This window comes from Ascaphus truei, chromosome 6 (assembly GCF_040206685.1).
Source record: "Ascaphus truei isolate aAscTru1 chromosome 6, aAscTru1.hap1, whole genome shotgun sequence".
NCBI classification, from domain to species: Eukaryota; Metazoa; Chordata; class Amphibia; order Anura; family Ascaphidae; genus Ascaphus; species Ascaphus truei.
The window spans coordinates 37,402,521-37,420,719 of NC_134488.1; the positions used below are offsets into that span (position 1 = coordinate 37,402,521).

At 40.0% G+C, this 18,199-nt stretch overlaps 1 pseudogene; it reads right to left on the reverse strand.

Moving 5' to 3' along the window:
* Positions 1 to 6,309: 6,309 nt before the first annotated feature.
* Positions 6,310 to 11,185, reverse strand: LOC142498043 (nicotinamide N-methyltransferase-like; annotated as a pseudogene).
* Between the last annotated feature and the right edge of the window lie 7,014 nt (positions 11,186 to 18,199).

An 18,199-nucleotide genomic window follows, 5' to 3' on the forward strand; every position in this document is an offset into this window, starting at 1 on the left:
TGTAGGTGCCGATTGCCGACCCCTGGACTGAGGGAACAAGTCCCTTGCCAAGAACCCGCAGCCTAACTGAAACACTGATACTTTTGATTAAAATGTAATGAAACCAGATTTGCTATATTTTGATGATGGCACTATTTATTTATTTTATTTATAAAAATGTTTTACCAGGAAGTAATACATTGAGAGATACCTCTCATTTTCAAGTATGTCCTGGGCACAGAGTTATAAAAATACATGGTTACATTAAAAGAACAGGGTTATACTGTCAATTCACAGACATTTCATGGACAGATAGAGTTGGAAAATTGGGTACAGGGGCTAAAAGGATTGTGAGTTTCAGATTGAAATAGAGAAGCTTTAACATCAGTGAACGGCAGCAAATGGTTTAAAACCTTTGGCTGCCCTTAGGCTGCGCCAAAGGCTGTCTGCCTTTGGGGCAACGCAGATGTACTGCTGCGGCCAAGTTTATTCGAGCATTTGCCCGTTCTTGGCCGCAGCAGTATCCTGGCGCGCGCCGGAGGGTGACGGGCGCGCGCCGAAGCAGCGGAAGAGCGCCCTCCGATCGGGGCGCTCTCCCTACCGCTGCCGGGTCTGCCGGGTCCCCCGGAACCCCCTGCCGCCGTCCCGCGATCGCGGGACACCAGGGCTCCCTCGGGGAGCCCTGGACGCGCGTGCAGGGGGCGCCGAGGGGCGGCCACTAGCAAGCCGGGAAATCTCCCGGCTTGCGGATCTGGACGCAGAGTGATAAAGTGTGTCGGTAGTGTACACTGGGGTGGTTGAGATTCAATGCTGCTGCAGTGCTGATACTCATGTTGTGGTGTTGGAGGTAAGGAAAATAATTATGATAGCACTTGCATACTGAGCAACTGGATAGTTTTGTGCATGAACCAATAATCTTCAAATCTAATAGAAGTTTGCCAATTAATACACGAAATACTGTACATTTGAGAACTAAGGCTCTTCATTGCAAAATATGAGCATACAGCTTAAAATCTAGAGTACCAGTTTAATGCATTCTAGTAAACGTAATAAAAAAAATGTCATAAATTTGTAAATATATTTATTGTATGAATGCCTTATGAATAACTGTTAAACATGTACAATTCTTGGTAAAGTATGTAACCTTGCATTCCTACGGACATAGTGCTGATAGATGAATGCAGACAAAATAGTTTCCACAAAACCAAAAGAAAATATAGCGATACTAGTAAATGTATGCAAATAGTGTTAGAGAATATGATTGGCCAGCGACAGAGAAGCCCAATGCTACAGTACATCCAACATGACAAAAATACACTGTAAATTACTTTTATATTCTCTTGAAAAGGGGTAATATTGTTTAACCCTTTGGCCAAAGCGTTGTAAGCCTGCGAGCCACGACAAGGCAGACACCCGTTTGCAAGCCCCAACACAACCAGATAAAATACTAATATACCTCTATTAGGATTACAATTCTCATGTACCTCTATTAAGAGGGAGAAAGACCACATTGGATCTGTATCCAGTAGAATACCTGCAAACTAGGGAAGTGGGGAGGGGCGGGCTTAAAACCTGGGAAGGAGGAGCCACTAACCTCCAACAGCTGAGACAGCTGAAAATAAATTAACAAACACACAAAACCCCTGCAAGCTCTTTTTGGGAACCCCTGTGCCCCCACTTATGTATATAAGTGTCAAAAAGGAGAACTATTGAGCATGGCAAATGTATACAACAAGTGACAGAGAAGCCCAATGCTACATCCAATACGACAAAAATGAATATGATTGGCGCCTAAAGTGCCTAGAGTGGCACTGGGTGCTACCTACTGTATGTACTGAATTGAAATGTATTATCAAAAATACAAATAAGGATATATTACCAATCAATCTCTAACAAGAAGCACATGTAATGGCGCACACAGTGGCTATTTAAAACTTAACATTTAATTTTCCTACAATTAATATAAGTCTACAGTATACGTGCAAATAAAGTTGTCATATTTATTGTGTGTATTGTATTTTTAAAATCTGAATATACCAGGGGTTGCTGTTATTAACTCTGCAATATTAGAACACAACTGAACTTCAATTGTGATTGTCATGTGATGAAGTTTATACTGTATATAAAAAAACACACGACAAGCTGGTGCAGTGTGTACATTGTAGCCTATTTACATTATGGCAACCATGTTGTGTTTGTGACAATTATGTCGTTTCATCTGGGTGACTAAATAGCATACAAATATGTACTTCTATTCAACCTACAAGCTATTAAATCATACAGCCAGTTTTTGTGTTATTTTATGCAATTAGTTGTAACATACACTGGCGACACACTTTATTCGAGCTCGGCTAGTCCCACGAATTTGGGTATACCCGGGTGTATTGAGGTTTGTGACTGTTTTCTGCCCGAGTGCATTGAGTTATTTTCCAGGCAGGGATTGAAGCATTTTATTCCCGCTGGCTGCAATACTGCACAGTATATATATATATATATATATATATATATATATATATATATATATATATATATATACTGCATTACAATTCATGAATTTATGCCATCTGGTAGACACACGAAGCATTGCAGCCTATTAAATCTTAATCATTATCATTTAACAGATCAGCCGCCCATCAGCCAGGCATGAACCCAGGCTGGGAAGGCAAATGCAACGGGGCTTGTCAGAGGTGAGGAGCGGCGCATTTCAGGTATCTGCCAGGTACATACTGGGTATTTGCTCGAATAAAGTGTGTCGCAGCAGTAAGGGGGTCAGTTGCACAGAATTAACACAACATGCCACTCGTGTGTGAGAGAGTGTGTGGTGTGTGTGTGTGTGTGTGTGTGTGTGTGTGTGTGTGTGTGTGTGTGTGTGTGTGTGTGTGTGAGAGAGTGTGTGTGTGAGAGTGTGTGTGTGTGTGTGTGTGTGTGTGAGAGAGAGCGAGAGTCTGCGTGTCTGAGAGAGCGAGAGTCTGCGCGAGCGTGTCTGAGAGAGCGAGAGTCTGAGTGAGCGTGTCTGAGAGAGCGAGAGTCTGCGTGAGCGTGTCTGTGTGAGCGTGTCTGAGAGAGTGAGAGTCTGTGTGAGAGACATACCAACTGCGCTCTCCAACTGTTATGTATGTATATACAACTTTGTTTTCACTTTGGCCGCCATGGAAAAATCCTGATCACCTTAGGGAGCCTTGAAAAAATCCTGATCGCCTTAGGGAGCCTTGAACTGAAAAAGTTTGGGAACCACTGATTTAAGGTGTTAAATTGTCCCTGAATGTTAGTGATGTGTGTGTGTGATCGGCTGTTGTTCTGATCTTTCTTTCGAATTGGAGCTTACGTGGATTGGAGAGACACCACCAAGGGATGCAGAAGTTCATTGGTGTTTTTGCCTGGCCATGAGGAACGGGGAACGGTGAACGTGAGTGAGTACTCTTGCTTACTCCACACCGGATACACTAACTGGACATGGGTTAATAGTGTGAGCTGTAGCTGACTTGCCGAGGAGATCATCACCTTCATCTCAAGGCTACTTTGGTCAGGTAATTGAGGGGAATGAGAACGGGGCCTGTAGCTAGGAGAGGTATGCATCTGGCCTAGGTCCTCCACTTGTCTGCGGATGCGTCCATGCGCCACCTCTCCCCCCACTGTCACTGACGGCAACACACTGAGATTCCCCTCTTCCTCTAATGGACATCTCAGAAATGCCCCCCCCCCATTGCTCTAAGATGCAACTCCCCCGAGACTCACCGCTTCCTCTAATGGCAATTCACACACTCTCCCCCCTTTTCTAAGGAACAACTCACACAGACTCAGTCCTTCCTCTAATGGTAACTCGCACAGACTCCACTCTTTCTTCCACCAGTGGAGGGGCCCCCCTCTCAGTGGGAGCTCAGTGGGAGCTCAGCTCAAGTGGGGTCTCCTCATTCCCACCCTAGTGGTGGCACAAGCAGGGGCCTCTGCCCCCTCCCAGTTAAAGGGGCACTTTAGGTCCTCCAAACTCAGTGAGGAACCAGCTTGGGCCTCAGCCCCACCCCGAACACAGTGGGGCCCTAGTGGAGTCTCCTCTCTCCCCCCTACCAGCCCAGAAGTGGGGGGAGCTAGATGGGTCTGCCCCCGTCAAGTGTCATTATTTAAAGTGACAGTTACCTGTCCGATTCCCATGTCACCGGACTGTTTTGCATGTTGGTCTTCTACGAGCTACTACTTTTTTATAGTCATTTATGCTATTATTATTTATCTAGACACCACTGGCTCTGTAGCTTTGTTTTTATATTGGTCCCTTTTCTTTTATTTAGTATTATTAAATTTGTTTTAAGACATTCATTTTTCATATAATTTCTTCGGGACATTGATTTTGCTTCATTACCTGTGGGCCTCCACGGCTCAGTTTTCTCTCACATATACTTCTAGCGAGCATTGAGTGCGTGCAATTGGGAACCTTCTGTTGTTTCCCCAGCTTGGTGGGGCCCTCTCTGCCTCAGGATCCCGTCCCCTGTTTTGTTCATTCTTTAGTAAATAACAGTAGAAATAAGATTTAGATTGTACATGACCAATATCTGAACAAGTTAAAAACCTGATTATAAAACTGCGGCATCATATTCCACAAATCTATTAATCCTGCATTAGAAACACAAACAAATCAACATCATTAGTTAATTATTAATAATTAAACATAGCTATTTTAATTATTCATAGAGCAGTTCCTATTTACCCAGCTTAGGTATAAACTCCCTCACTGAAATCTTGTAACGTGTTTGTCACACAAAAAAAAATGCTTTCGTCTTTATTATATTTTTAGTTAAAATCTTACTGAAAAGTAAAAACGTGACCACCTGAATATATTTTTATTTTAATGGTGAAATGCAAAACACATTGTGCCATATTTACTAAGCAGTGTTCTGCTATAAGGCTGCTTCCTGCAGTGGAAGAAACCTCACAGCCCATTCAAGTCAATGAACCATTAGGGTCTTCCAGCTCCAGAAGGCGTCTTATGGCAGAACGCTGCTTAGAAAAAAGGGCCTTTGTTTTCAATCAGCAATATCTTATAGATTTTTTTGGGAAATAACTTTTATTTACCATTAAACTTGCTGTGTTAGTTATGGTTCTTTACTTATTGCAATACTGTAGTTGAATGATTCTATTTTTTTTTAAATGCATTCTAGTTTGTGAACTTCGAAAACAATGGTGATTTATCGTCTATTACAAAGCCATACAAAAACAGATGAGATACCAGCACTCCTTATATAGTAAGAAGGAGTGACCGTCGCACAAGGGGATAATAACGAGTCAAAACGAAAAAACTGAATGACACATGGTCCAGATGGGCCAGTAATTATAAATTATAATTGTATTATAAATGTGCTCTCAATATCTATATAAAAGATCGAAAATGAGCATAAATGCATAAATAGATATGAGAATTGACCCTAAGAACAGCACATGTAGAATAGAATAAGTTTAAAAATCTTTATTATCGAAATAATTAAAATATAAGGCTTTAAAATGTATCCTCAATATGTCAAAGCGCCTCAGAGAAACGTCCGTCAGATGCATGTCTGCCCTCACCGACACACCACTGCTGCGTAAGTACACTGACCAAGACTACCAGGCTTTACTCACGGTGCTCTGTTGACTTTAACAGCTGCACAAATAGGACTACAGCAATTCTACTCAGCAGCAATCAGGTACACTCTATATGAAGCAGTTGTATGTTTAGAATAAACACTTGTTCCTAGAATGGCATTTATTTCATATTCTGCCTACATACTGTATGGGTTTAGTATATACTGAAGACCTCATCCTACTGTAAGTATACACAATGCTGAGGTTGAACTCTGAGGACAAATGTGTTTCCAAACAAAATTATTATGCAACAATTTGGATCCTTTGGAATGGGAAAAAGACAAGGACATTAGGTATTTATTTAGGTATTGTACTTGGAAATCATTTATTTTTTTCTAATAAGCTATTAGCAGTAAATCTTTATATTCTTAGTAGGAATATTTCAGCGCTCAACAGAACATGAGATGGAAAAAATAAAGTAACATTTCCTCAACAATTCCCCAGCCCCTGAATGCATTTTTTCAAACATTTGCTATTCCAATTAATATTTCAATTTTTTTATGATAAGCGAACACATAAGTGTCCTCACATATAACTAATGATTTTGTCATTCAATAGGTATTGTGCATGAACAGAAGAAAGAAAATAAACAGGCATTTATTGATTATACATTTTTGGCAAGGTCCTGTTGAACATTGTAAAGGGAGGAATTATGTATTGATAAATACATATTCTTAATTTAATCTCCTAAATAATTATTAATCTGTCAGAATTAGATCATTAAACCTCCCTCTCCTTGCGTGCTATAACATATGCAAGGTGTTCATAATCTAACATATCACAGCCCTTTCTGCTGGGTAACACATCCATATTCTCAATAACAAACCCTGCATCCCTGAGAGCCTCTCTTAAAAACTTATCATCATATGGCAGGGCATAGAACTTGTGCTCATTAACCATAAAATATGTCATATTAAATGCCCCAAAGAGTAACAGGTGACCCCCAATATTCAGTAGTGATGCACATTTTCTCAGGTTGCTCCGGTAAGCTTCCTTGTCTCTGCTAATAACATGTAGCGCCCAAAGGCTGAGCACACAGTCCACTTGTGGCAAGACAACAGGGTCTAAAAGGATTGTCTTTAGTAACATCCCATTTTACAGCCTGTTTGACGTCTCTTCTTACTTTGTCTTCTTTTACCTGCCAATCCTCTCTGAAATTCAAAACAAAATACTAGTATTAGTGTCCATTATTCCTTTATATGGATCCCTTTAACTCCCATAATTCACATGACATGGACATTGCAGCTTTCTGTAGGAATAACCTGTGTTACTTTAGATCAAGAATGAAAGTGTAAATTATTGGAGTCACTCACAGACTGCTGGTTTTGCAGCAAGTTTAGCATTACAGGGTCTATACCAAGGTCAGCAAAGTTTGAACAAAACCAGTGCAAAATACTGCACCAGATTTATCAGAGAAAAAATCCCATTGATAACTGTAGTGCGATTTTTTTGCCCACCTCTCGCAGTCTAGAGACTTTGATAAATTATTAAATAGGTGAGTGAGACCGCAATCACCATATGAAATAGAGTTGTGTGTACAGTAAATGACAGGTGCTGGAAAGGGTATAGATATAGTAGTATCAGTGTTGATCAAGAGGTTTGATCAGAAAGAAAACCATCTATAGTTAGCACTCAAATGTCACACATATTATAATGGACACAGGGGTCCCACAGTAATATACTGCTGGTCTGTCAGGTACTTCAGAGACACCAGGGGTGTCAGAAAAATAATAAAATTTTATTAAGTCTACATAGATAATTAAAAACACAGATTCATTATTAAAAATCCCTATAGTTCTGTGGCTGATATGTACAGGTGTTATCAGGTAAGTACTATTGACTATTCAGTAAACTGACATATCTATGTAGACTTAATTTTTTTTATTATTTTTCTGACACCCCTGGTGTCTCTGAAGTACCTGACAGACCAGCAGTATATTACTGTGGGACCACTGTGTCCATTATAATATGTGTGACATTTGAGTGCTACTGTAACTATAAAGGGTTTTCTTTCTGATCAGACCTCTTGATCAACACTGATACGACTTTGATAAATGACCCATTTTGAGTCTGTTCCTAGATTTGCTACCACAAATTATCCACACAAGTAACAGTCTATAACTATAACTGTTAACCACAGTGGAAACTGCCTACATTACCACACAATGTAGATTTTTTACACATTACTTTTTTTTGTTTTTCAATTTATTTTCTGCAGCAAAACCTTAAAGACCAATCTAAACCACAGAGAAACCCAGAGATTTCCTTTTGTTTTTCACTTTAATTCCTTGGTTAATGCTATAAAGAGTGAGACATAGGTATCCGGCCGCTCCTCCTCCTCTTACCATGCACCCCAAAACTGGAACAATCTACCACAGACTCTCACAGTCTAATTTCTTTCAAAACTAAAGCCGTCTCTCATTTTATCTGTTACATACGCCTATAATATATATTATCTCTAACTGTGCATGCAATGTCTTGATATAATGTATATACCCTGTTCACTTATGTAACTATGTATTTGTAACCGTGTATTATTTGTTTTCATAACTCTATGACCAAGACATACTTGAAAACGAGAGGTAACTCTCAATGTATTACTTCCTGGTTAAAGATGCAGTTCAAGCAATATTCTGCATGTGTATTTTTTTTTTATGAATCAGTTCTGTAGTAAGAAAAAATACTTTTAGCATTTTCTTTTTTTTTAAAAAAACAACTTTGAAAGACCAATTTTCTTGCATTCTATTTTTAAAAACATGCTTGTTGCTATAGAAACCATTTACATTCCCCATATTTAAAGATGTCGCCAAACTTTGCCGATCAATAGATGAAGAACGAATTGACTAGCAGCTATGCCGTTCTTTAAGTAAGTAGAGATTACCCACATGAAACTATTAAAGTAAATAAAAAAAACCTTAAAAAAAAAAAAAAAGAAGCTTCAACTGCAGCTTTAATACACAAGGTACTGTATAACAGTGCTGCACACCTAAATATGAATCAGAAAAAGGCAAGATACTTGCAATCTTATTCAGTGCTTCTTAGTTCAAGGAAAACCTGCTTACAGAAATCCTGAGCATAGAAGTTAATGGAGGATCCAAGGCACTGCGGATTTTATTCAAGGAATTTATTGTGTTAAAGCAGCACACCGCACAATGTTTCGAACCGCTCAGAGTTATTGTTCAAGTCACTTGAAAAAGACCTCTGAGCGGGTCGAAACGTTGTGCTGTGTGCTGCTTTGACACAATAAATTCCTTGAAAAAATCTGCAGTGCCTTGGATCCTCCATTTAAATACTTCCTGGTTAAACATTTTATAAATAAATAAACATATAATAGGTTGGATTTATAGGAAGATAAAAGACTCTCCTGTGCTCACAGTTCTGTACCGTCCGAAAATACATTGGTGCCCATCGTGACTTACAAAGTGTGTTATAAACATACGTGTATGTCTAACTGCTGAAAAGCACCGGTTATGTGCTCAGTGCTTTACATAGTGAGTATACAGACATTGGTCTATACATAATTATAATACAAAGATAAAAGTACTATGTATAAAATATAAACATTGGGAGAGAAGAATCTCTACCTGAAGAGTGTATAATGTAACTTGACACTATAAGGTAATACATCTTAATTAGGTTAATGGGGAATGACAAAGAGAAAGGATCTTATTTGCAGCAATGGCAATTTTTTTTTTTGTAGTTTATGGAACCGCCCGATTGAACGGTTCCTTTGGTCCGTGGATATATATGTGAATCAGTCTCAAAAAGAGCGAGTCATTTTTTCTGGAATCTTTTATCACTCACAATTCACATGGCGGATTCCGCAATCTGTTAGCGGATTTTTAAGAATCCAATCCATGGATTCAGTAATCTGTGCGCAAATTTATTTAAAATCTACCAATAGATTGCGGAAATCACAGATTGGTGTCTAGAAAATCCGCATGGATTGTATCCAATGGCGGTTTCGGATTAATCTGGACAGATTGAAACTGGGACAATCCGTCGATGGATTTTACATCGCGGAACGGATTTCGAATGGAAAGCTCTGGTAATTATGGATTTTGACAGTTTCTCCCTTCTCTACTTATTTGTAAAGCACATTTTAGAACTTTTCTTAGCTGTTGATTGAGCTGTAGACACGATGGGAGATGAAGATGAGGAGAGAAGTTCCCTGACACACACAGGTATTATTTGTCTTGTGGTAATGTACTTGGAAATATGTTACCTGTTGCCTTCTAATTCACAAAGAGCCTTTGCTGCATATGACCAATCAGCAGCTCCTGGATCCTTTTTAATCCATTTCTCAAATTCCTGGATGTTGGGCTCAGTAAATTCCACCACAATAATCTCTTTGAAGATATCACTGGCTGATAAGAGCTGGTAAAGTGATGCACCAGAGGAGATATCAATCATTGTGTCTCCTTTCACCCGCCCTGCACAAACAGTTAGAAAGAATAAAATACACTCTCATTATAGTCAACAAGCTTTTTTGGTATTTAAAAAATAACATTTGGTACTATACCAATACAATTAAAAATTACATTTCAATGCAGCAGTGTGGTGTAATTCAATAGGAAATGGAATTTCAGAGCAGGCGGCAGAGCTCATTTTTTCAAATCTTGTCAGCCAAAGTCTGAAAATTTGGAGAGAGGAATTTGGCTGCCCCGGGGGAGTTGTGGCAAGGTGCAGGAGGTGTGGGTTAATAATGTTCTAGCTTATCACTTAGTGATGTTTTCATGTGTTGTTAGTCTTAGTATGTTAGTTTGTTAGAAAAGATTTTGCCTATAGTACCCAACAGTTATACTGTATGCTATGATATGTTTCTCTGTTTTTCTTCTTTTTCATGATATGAGACTGCTCATGTGGCTTAATTGAAGATCACTGCATTATCCAACTGGACATTTACTGTATATATGGTCAGAGTATCACTGTTTGTTTCAGGCGCCGGGTTTATTTGTTATAAGTTCTATATCTGTCTGTACTAGCCAGTATTTTCTTGGCAGCCTGGCCCATATATGGGGTTTACATTGTATCACTTATCACTGTATATTGATAATCATGAAGTAGTATTTAAGCTTTAGCACTATTATCGTTAAATAAATATTCATAGTACACAAACATTTAAACAAAATGTTTTAAAGGTTGTGGGATTGTACACCAAGTCATTGAAATGCTCAATTCCAGAATTGTGTCTTTTTCCTCTGTGCGCATGTACAGGTAGGAAACATTGGCTAATTACTGCACTCCTTCCATTCATTTGGAAAACACGTCTTTATACACCCTTGGTATTTAACTATGCAATGCGAAGATCGGGACAGGAGGAAAATGGCACATGGAGAGTTAATTGGTTTGACTTTTAATTATTAGTTAATTATTAAAATAATATATTATTTTTCTACATATAAAAATATGTCAGTCTCCACAAATGTCAAGAATAAAAATACAAACCTGAAGAGAACGTTTCATGCAATTTCTTTAAAGGGTAATCCACTATTTCATCTATTAAGGAAAACATTTTACCACAGAAGTAGGTATCTACAAAAGATTTTGGATCAAATTTTTCATCATGATAATGTTTGTGGAGACTGGAATCCATTGCAAGTCTTTGGTGCAATCTTTCTGCTGCCTCTGATGTGATGGTTGATACGTCTTTTACTTGCTTTTAAGCCCTTTTAACAATGAAATATGATATGACCTCCCTCAAGTCACAAGAACAGATAATAACTTTGGATCACACAGAACTTTATTTGAACACAAGAATTTTTATTTCACATAATGGCACTTCTAATATTTGTTGTCTTTTTCCCTGTTGATAAATCACACGCCATCATTTCTCAGGGCTGTCTTATAATGTTTTATACTGAAATTGACTTAAAATAAAAAGAAACAACATTTATCAGTGTCAGTAGGGCAAATGTTAATTAAGACCTTACTAAGCTGCAGAGTGTTTAATACACTACATCCTAGATAGATATTAACCGCAGGGATGCAATTAAATCATGCAAAAAGTACATCATGGGATGAAGCTTCTCAGCGCTGGTAATATCAGGAGCACACAGAAGTACATTAAATGTCTGTCACAAGTTACACAATCCCACCATCATACTCTGTGCATTTCTTACCCACCTGAATCATCATTCAGATCCCACATTATACAATACACATAGTAGAGGAGTGGAACCAGTCCAAATATTGAAGCAACTAAATCCACAGATACTGTAATAGTCACAACAGTGGGCAATGTTCAAAATAGCCTGAATATGAAATGAAAGAAAAAGCTCCTACATAATTTCCAAAAGAGCTAAAAAAAAACAAAAGAGAGGTTCAAACTTCCATATATTGCTTGTCAGGTTGTGTTTGCTTGAGTAATTGAATCCATGTTTCAATTTATACACTACCGACACACTTAATCCGAGCAGGGCTAGTTCCGCAAGCCGGGGGATGCCCCGGCTTGCTAGCCCCACTCCCTCGGCGTGCCGCGCGTCACCGATGCGCGGTCACGCGTCATCGGGTGCCAGCGCCCCCTGCACGCGCGTCCAGGGCTCCCCGAGGGAGCCCTAGTGTCCCGCGATGTGGGGGACGGCGGCAGGGGGTTCCGGGGGACCCGGCGGACCCGGCAGCGGGAGGGAGAGCACCCCGATCGGAGGGCGCTCTTCCGCTGCTTCGGCGCGCGCCCGTAACCCTCCGGCGCGCGCCAGGTTACTGCTGCGGCCGAGAACGGGCAAATGCTCGAATAAACTCGGCCGCAGCAGTACAATGTATCAATATAGCAACAGACCTCTCAGAGTCTAATGGTTTGTGTTGGTAAAGTGAGGCACATGCTGTAAATGTGGAAGAGACGTTATATCTATGGCGCCATAGATATAACGTCCCTTCCACTTCTACTATCTGACCTGGGGTCAGAGTTATATCATAGCAGCCGGCCTATTTTCTAGGACATAGCGCTCCCTTTCTTTTTTCACATGCTGTAAATGGTTACTAAACAGTGTGCCCAAGACCACCATGATACAGCAGACTTAGGCCACGCTTAAAGTGCTGGCGATGGTGATGCAACCGATAACGTCACCCATCGCCGTCGCCACCAGCAAAAGATAAAATTTGATTGGAAACTACGTTGCTGGCGACAAGGCCAGTAACGTCACGAAAGGGGACGGGCCGCGGTCTCTGATTGGTTTAGAGAGTCACATGTGGTGAATGTCTCTAAAAAATCAAATAGACCCAGCTTCAACATTTTTGGTCTCTCCGTCTCTCCGTCGCCGTTGCGCTTACTTTACGCGCTTGCGACGGAGTCAATTGATTTGTTTCGGAGCGACGTCGCGTCGCCAGGCACCATAAGGACAGCCTTAGGCTACGCTTATAGTGCCAGCGATGGCGACAGTGATGCAACGTCACGTCAAAACAAATGCATTGAAGCTGTCGTGTTCGCTTATAGTAGGAGCAACGTGAAGGCGCGACAGAGCGACAGCTTGGTTGCGATCGCTGGATGTCAATTCAATTTGATTTTTCCAGCAACTGCAGCATGACGTCAGCATCGCCATCGCGTCACCGTTGCTGGCCCCATAAGCGCGGCCTAAATCCGGGGGCAATCTTTCAAGGAAAAAGAGCCATTTTATAAAACAAAAATTCCCAAATATTCAGAGCTGCAACACATGCATGAATATTACACCCCCACAAAAACATACATATACTAATATATATATATATATATATATATATATATATATATATATATATATATATATATATACACACACTAATATACTAATAATAGGTATATTCTGTATATGATAACAAATGTGAAAAAATTACTGCGCACCAGATAATGAGTGATAATTTATGAATAATAAGTGAATCTATATTCTATATGAATACTGTGATTGGTGAATACTTAAAGAAAATCCATTTGATATACAAACTAGTAATTACCTGTGCAAACAAACAATATATATATATATATATATATATATATATATATATATATATATATATATATATATATATATATATATATATATATATATATATATATTTATATTGTATTGTATTGTATGTCTTTATTTATATAGCGCCATTAATGTACATAGCGCTTCACAGTAGTAATACATGGGGTAATCAAATAAATAACAGATAATATAAATAACAGATCATGGGAATAAGTGCTTTAGACATAAAAGTAACATTTCGGAAGAGGAGTCCCTGCCCCGAGGAGCTTACAGTCTAATTGGTAGGTAGAACGTACAGAGACAGTAGGAGGGAGTTCTGGTAAGTGCGTCTGCAGGGGGCCAAGCTTTATGTATCGTGTTCAGAATATCCACAGTGCTATTCATATGCTTCTTTAAGCAAGTGTGTCTTAAGGTGGGTCTTAAAGGTGGATAGAGAGGGTGCTAGTCGGGTACTGAGGGGAAGGGCATTCCAGAGGTGTGGGGCAGAAAGTGAGAAAGGTTTAAGGCGGGAGAGGGCTTTAGATACAAAGGGGGTAGAAAGAAGACATTCTTGAGAAGAACGCAAGAGTCTGGATGGTGCATAACGAGAAATTAGGGATGAGATGTAAGGAGGGGCAGAAGAGTGTAAAGCTTTAAAAGTGAGGAGAAGAATGGAATGTGAGATGCGGGATTTGATCGGAAGCCAGGAGAGGGATTTCAGGAGGGGAGATGCTGAGACAGATCTAGGAAAGAGTAGAGTGATTCTGGCAGCAGCGTTTAGGATAGATTGTAGGGGAGACAGGTGAGAGGCAGGAAGGCCGGACAGCAGGAGGTTACAGTAATCAAGACGGGAGAGAATGAGGGCCTGAGTCAGAGTTTTAGCAGTCGAGCAACAGAGGAAAGGGCGTATCTTTGTTATATTGCGGAGGAAAAAGCGACAAGTTTTAGAAATGTTTTGAATGTGAGGGGCGAATGTGAGAGAGGAGTCGAGTGTGACCCCTAGGCAGCGTGCTTGGGATACTGGGTGAATGATTGTAGTTCCAACAGTAATGTGGAAGGAGGTAGTAGGGCCAGGTTTGGGAGGAAGTATGTATATATAACCTTTGTTGTGGACAAATGAGATACTGCTGCTGATTACAAATTGTGGCTCATCATCCTGTGCAGGAGGCACGCCAGCAGCTGGGTTACTGCCCGGCGGCAACAATAGGCCCGACCAGAGCCGCGGTCCCCCTTCAGGACAGTGAGGAAGAGGGGCAGCAGCTGGGGAGCGGCAACCTTCGGACAAAGGGGAAGCCGCATGTAGGTGCCGGTTGTCGACCCCTGGACTAAGGGAACATGTCCCTCATCAAGAACCAGCAGCCTAACTGAAACACTCAAGTAGTAAAAGGTAACATATAGCAACAGTCAATGCCAATGTTGATTGTACAGAAAGTTCTCCCAGATTCCTGGCTGTTGGAACTGGCCCAGGGATGACACTTAATGGAAAGCAGGTAAATGGCAGTGCACAGCTGAAAAATAAGATGTAAGGGGAAAAAGAACTCGGTGGTCACTGCTCCTCTGAAAAACTCCAACAAGCGCATAAAAAATAAAAAAACTTTTATTACATCAAAAGAAAAAAGGCATCCACATAGGCTGTGAAACTCTGACGCGTTTTGTTCTATAAATAGAACTTTATCAAAGAGTTCAACACTTTCCGTCATCTACTCCCTACTGTATGTAGGCAGTGCTGTGTGTCTGTTGGCTGAACTTGTCACGTGAGTATGCTCTAACCAATGAAATGGAGGCCAATTACAGCTTGAGAAAAACCTGCACGCCCACAGAGGGAGTATTAAGGGCTCCAAGTGAACACTATGTAACACAGTAAAATATAGTGAAAACACATAATATCGAAGACATATACTTGATACAGACAAACGAAAAAAAGTGTTTAAAAACAAAGGCTGTGTGGAGTCTGGAAAAACATTGGCACTAGTAACTTGATTGCATATATATACACTAAATGATGATACACATATTATATCTTGATGATCGTAATAAATCCAAATTAACCATTGAAAAGCCTATAAAAGAAAGTTAATAGTACCAATATAGTTCCTTATCAATAAGAAAACATGCAAAATGTGTGCAGATATTATTAATAATGGAAGCTGACCAGAATCAATTATTTAAATAAAAACAAAAATACATTATATACAAAAATATATATGTATATGGACCAAGAATAGCGGAACATTGTGAAGAATACCTATTTACTAAAGACTTTTATAGTCTATTAATGTGGTACTGGATCTACATCTCGAACACTCCTCAAGATAGGGAAAACTAAGCAGTTAAAAAATGCTTTAGCTCCCAGTCTAGATTGATACCTGAAGGGTGAAGAGTGTTAAGGGTGTAGATCCAATACATTTCCTGTTTATTTAATTTGTTAACCCTATCTCCACCTCTCGGATGGCAGGGAATATGCTCTATTGCAGAGTATATGAAGTGTCCTATACCTCCCTTGGGGCAAAGACTAAAGTGCCTGGACAATGGATGTACTTGGTCACGTTTTTTAATAAGTCGCACATGTTCAGCTATTCTGGTCTTTAAGGGCCTAGTGATTTGACCCACATATTTTTTATCGCAACCACATCTCAGCATGTATATGACAAAACTGGTGTTACAATTTAAAAAACTTTTTTATCTTATACTTCATTCTATCAAAATTGTACATAACATCTTTAAATGGATGGGCATAACAACACATAGGGCATCATGCAGTAAGCGGCGGAAAAATGCATTAGGCAGTTTAGCAATTCACCATGTTTTTGGCGTGTTAAAGTCGCTGTATGCTGTAAGTGGCGAATCTGCGGCGAATCAATGTGCCACCACCATTTGCAAATATGGCGACTCGCTTGGCGGGAATGTTGAAATGGCGTGCACGCACCGCCACTGGCGTGCACGCACCGCCACTGGTGTGCACGCACCGCCAATGGCGTTCTGTTTCTGAATCGCGCGATTAAACAACCAATGGCGTGATTGTGCGGCCAATTTAAAGGTAACATTTGTTTATATTCTTTCTCTGTGTTGTTGGGAGAGAGAGAGAGAGAGGGAGTGACGGACAGAGCTGTGCATTGTGAGAGTAATTGATAGACGTGTTGATTGATTAGTTTTGTGCTGTTATATTTTGTTTAGCATTTGTTGTTATTGTGTATTAGAATTTGTTTAGTGAGTTTGAGGTTTTTTTTGTTGTGTTGCTTGTGAGTGGTACAGGTACAGTATGGACGGGAGGCGTGGGAGTCAGAGGACTGATGCTGGGGTGAGTGATGTGAGTCAGGAGAGTGATGTTGCTGACAGTGTTGATGCTGAGTTAAGTCCTGTGAGTCAGGAGAGTGATGCTGCTGTGAGTGTTGCTCCTGTGAGAAGTCGTGTGAGAGAGGGGAGTGATGCAAGGGTGAGTGCTGCTTCTCATGTGAGTAGTCGTTTGAGAGAGGGGAGTGATGCTAGGGTGAGTGCTGCTTCTCATGTGAGTAGCCGTGTGAGAGAGGGGAGTGATGCTAGGGTGAGTGTTGCTCGTGTGAGTAAGGGGACTGGTGGTGGTGTTGCGCGTGGTGGTGCTGTTGGGGGGGTGCGTGGTGGTGGTGTGCTTCGTGGTGGTGTGGCGTCTGATGGTGCATTGCTTCTGGATTCTCTTCCATTGGAAGAAGGGGAGTCCAGTCAGCATCAGGCAGGTGCCAATGCAGCACGTGCTCCAAGGAGAAAACAAACAGTGAAAAGAAATAAAAGATTTAATAATGCTGAAATTACAGCCCTTGTGACGGGCGTTGTGGCAAAATATGATCAGCTCTGTGGTCATTTAGTAGGTAAAATATTGTAATCCTTGATTATGTATTAAATTATATTCCTATGATTATGCATAAATATGTTGTAATACATGTGATTTCACGGCCTTTATGTATGTCATATGTAATACATGGTATATATGACAGTATGTAAAGGAGGTTAAGGATGTATGTAAAAGTCATTTATGTATTTCTAAATATAATGCATGTAATAGATCCGAGTACATAATTATTGTATGCACATTATCAGTTACTCTTACAATTTAAAATTGCATTTATATATTATAATGGATGTCATCTTCCTTATTGATTAATTTCCTTGTAACACTAGTTGAAGGCAGCATGCAAAGTACATAGACTTTAAGATTATTATTTTTAATCTATTTGCTACTCTGCATAGGTTATTACTATTCATGTCTAGCGGTATAAATGTTACATGTGAACAATTCCTTTATGTATACTTATGTATATGTTTTTTAATGTCAACATCTGTATACATATATGATATACTATATATTTCCCCATACACAGCATATATAAATATCCATACTGTTACTCTCCCTCTGTGTACACACACAACACATTCGCTATACACACACAAAATGGTGGTACACAGAACATACTGTAATAAACGCACACACCACACCTCATATTCAACATGGAGTTGGAGCAGTTATCATAACCATGAACCCCATCCCCCCACCCCACCCACACATCAACATAATGTTAGACTCAAATGTTGCATTAATGGAGGGGAGGAGTCCAATAGTGTCTAAGTTATTGTCCAATTCCCTGTCGTGTAACTGTTAAGCCTCGTTTAGGGTGCTTCCTTTGGAGGCACTGAGTGCGAACAAGAGGTACAATGTA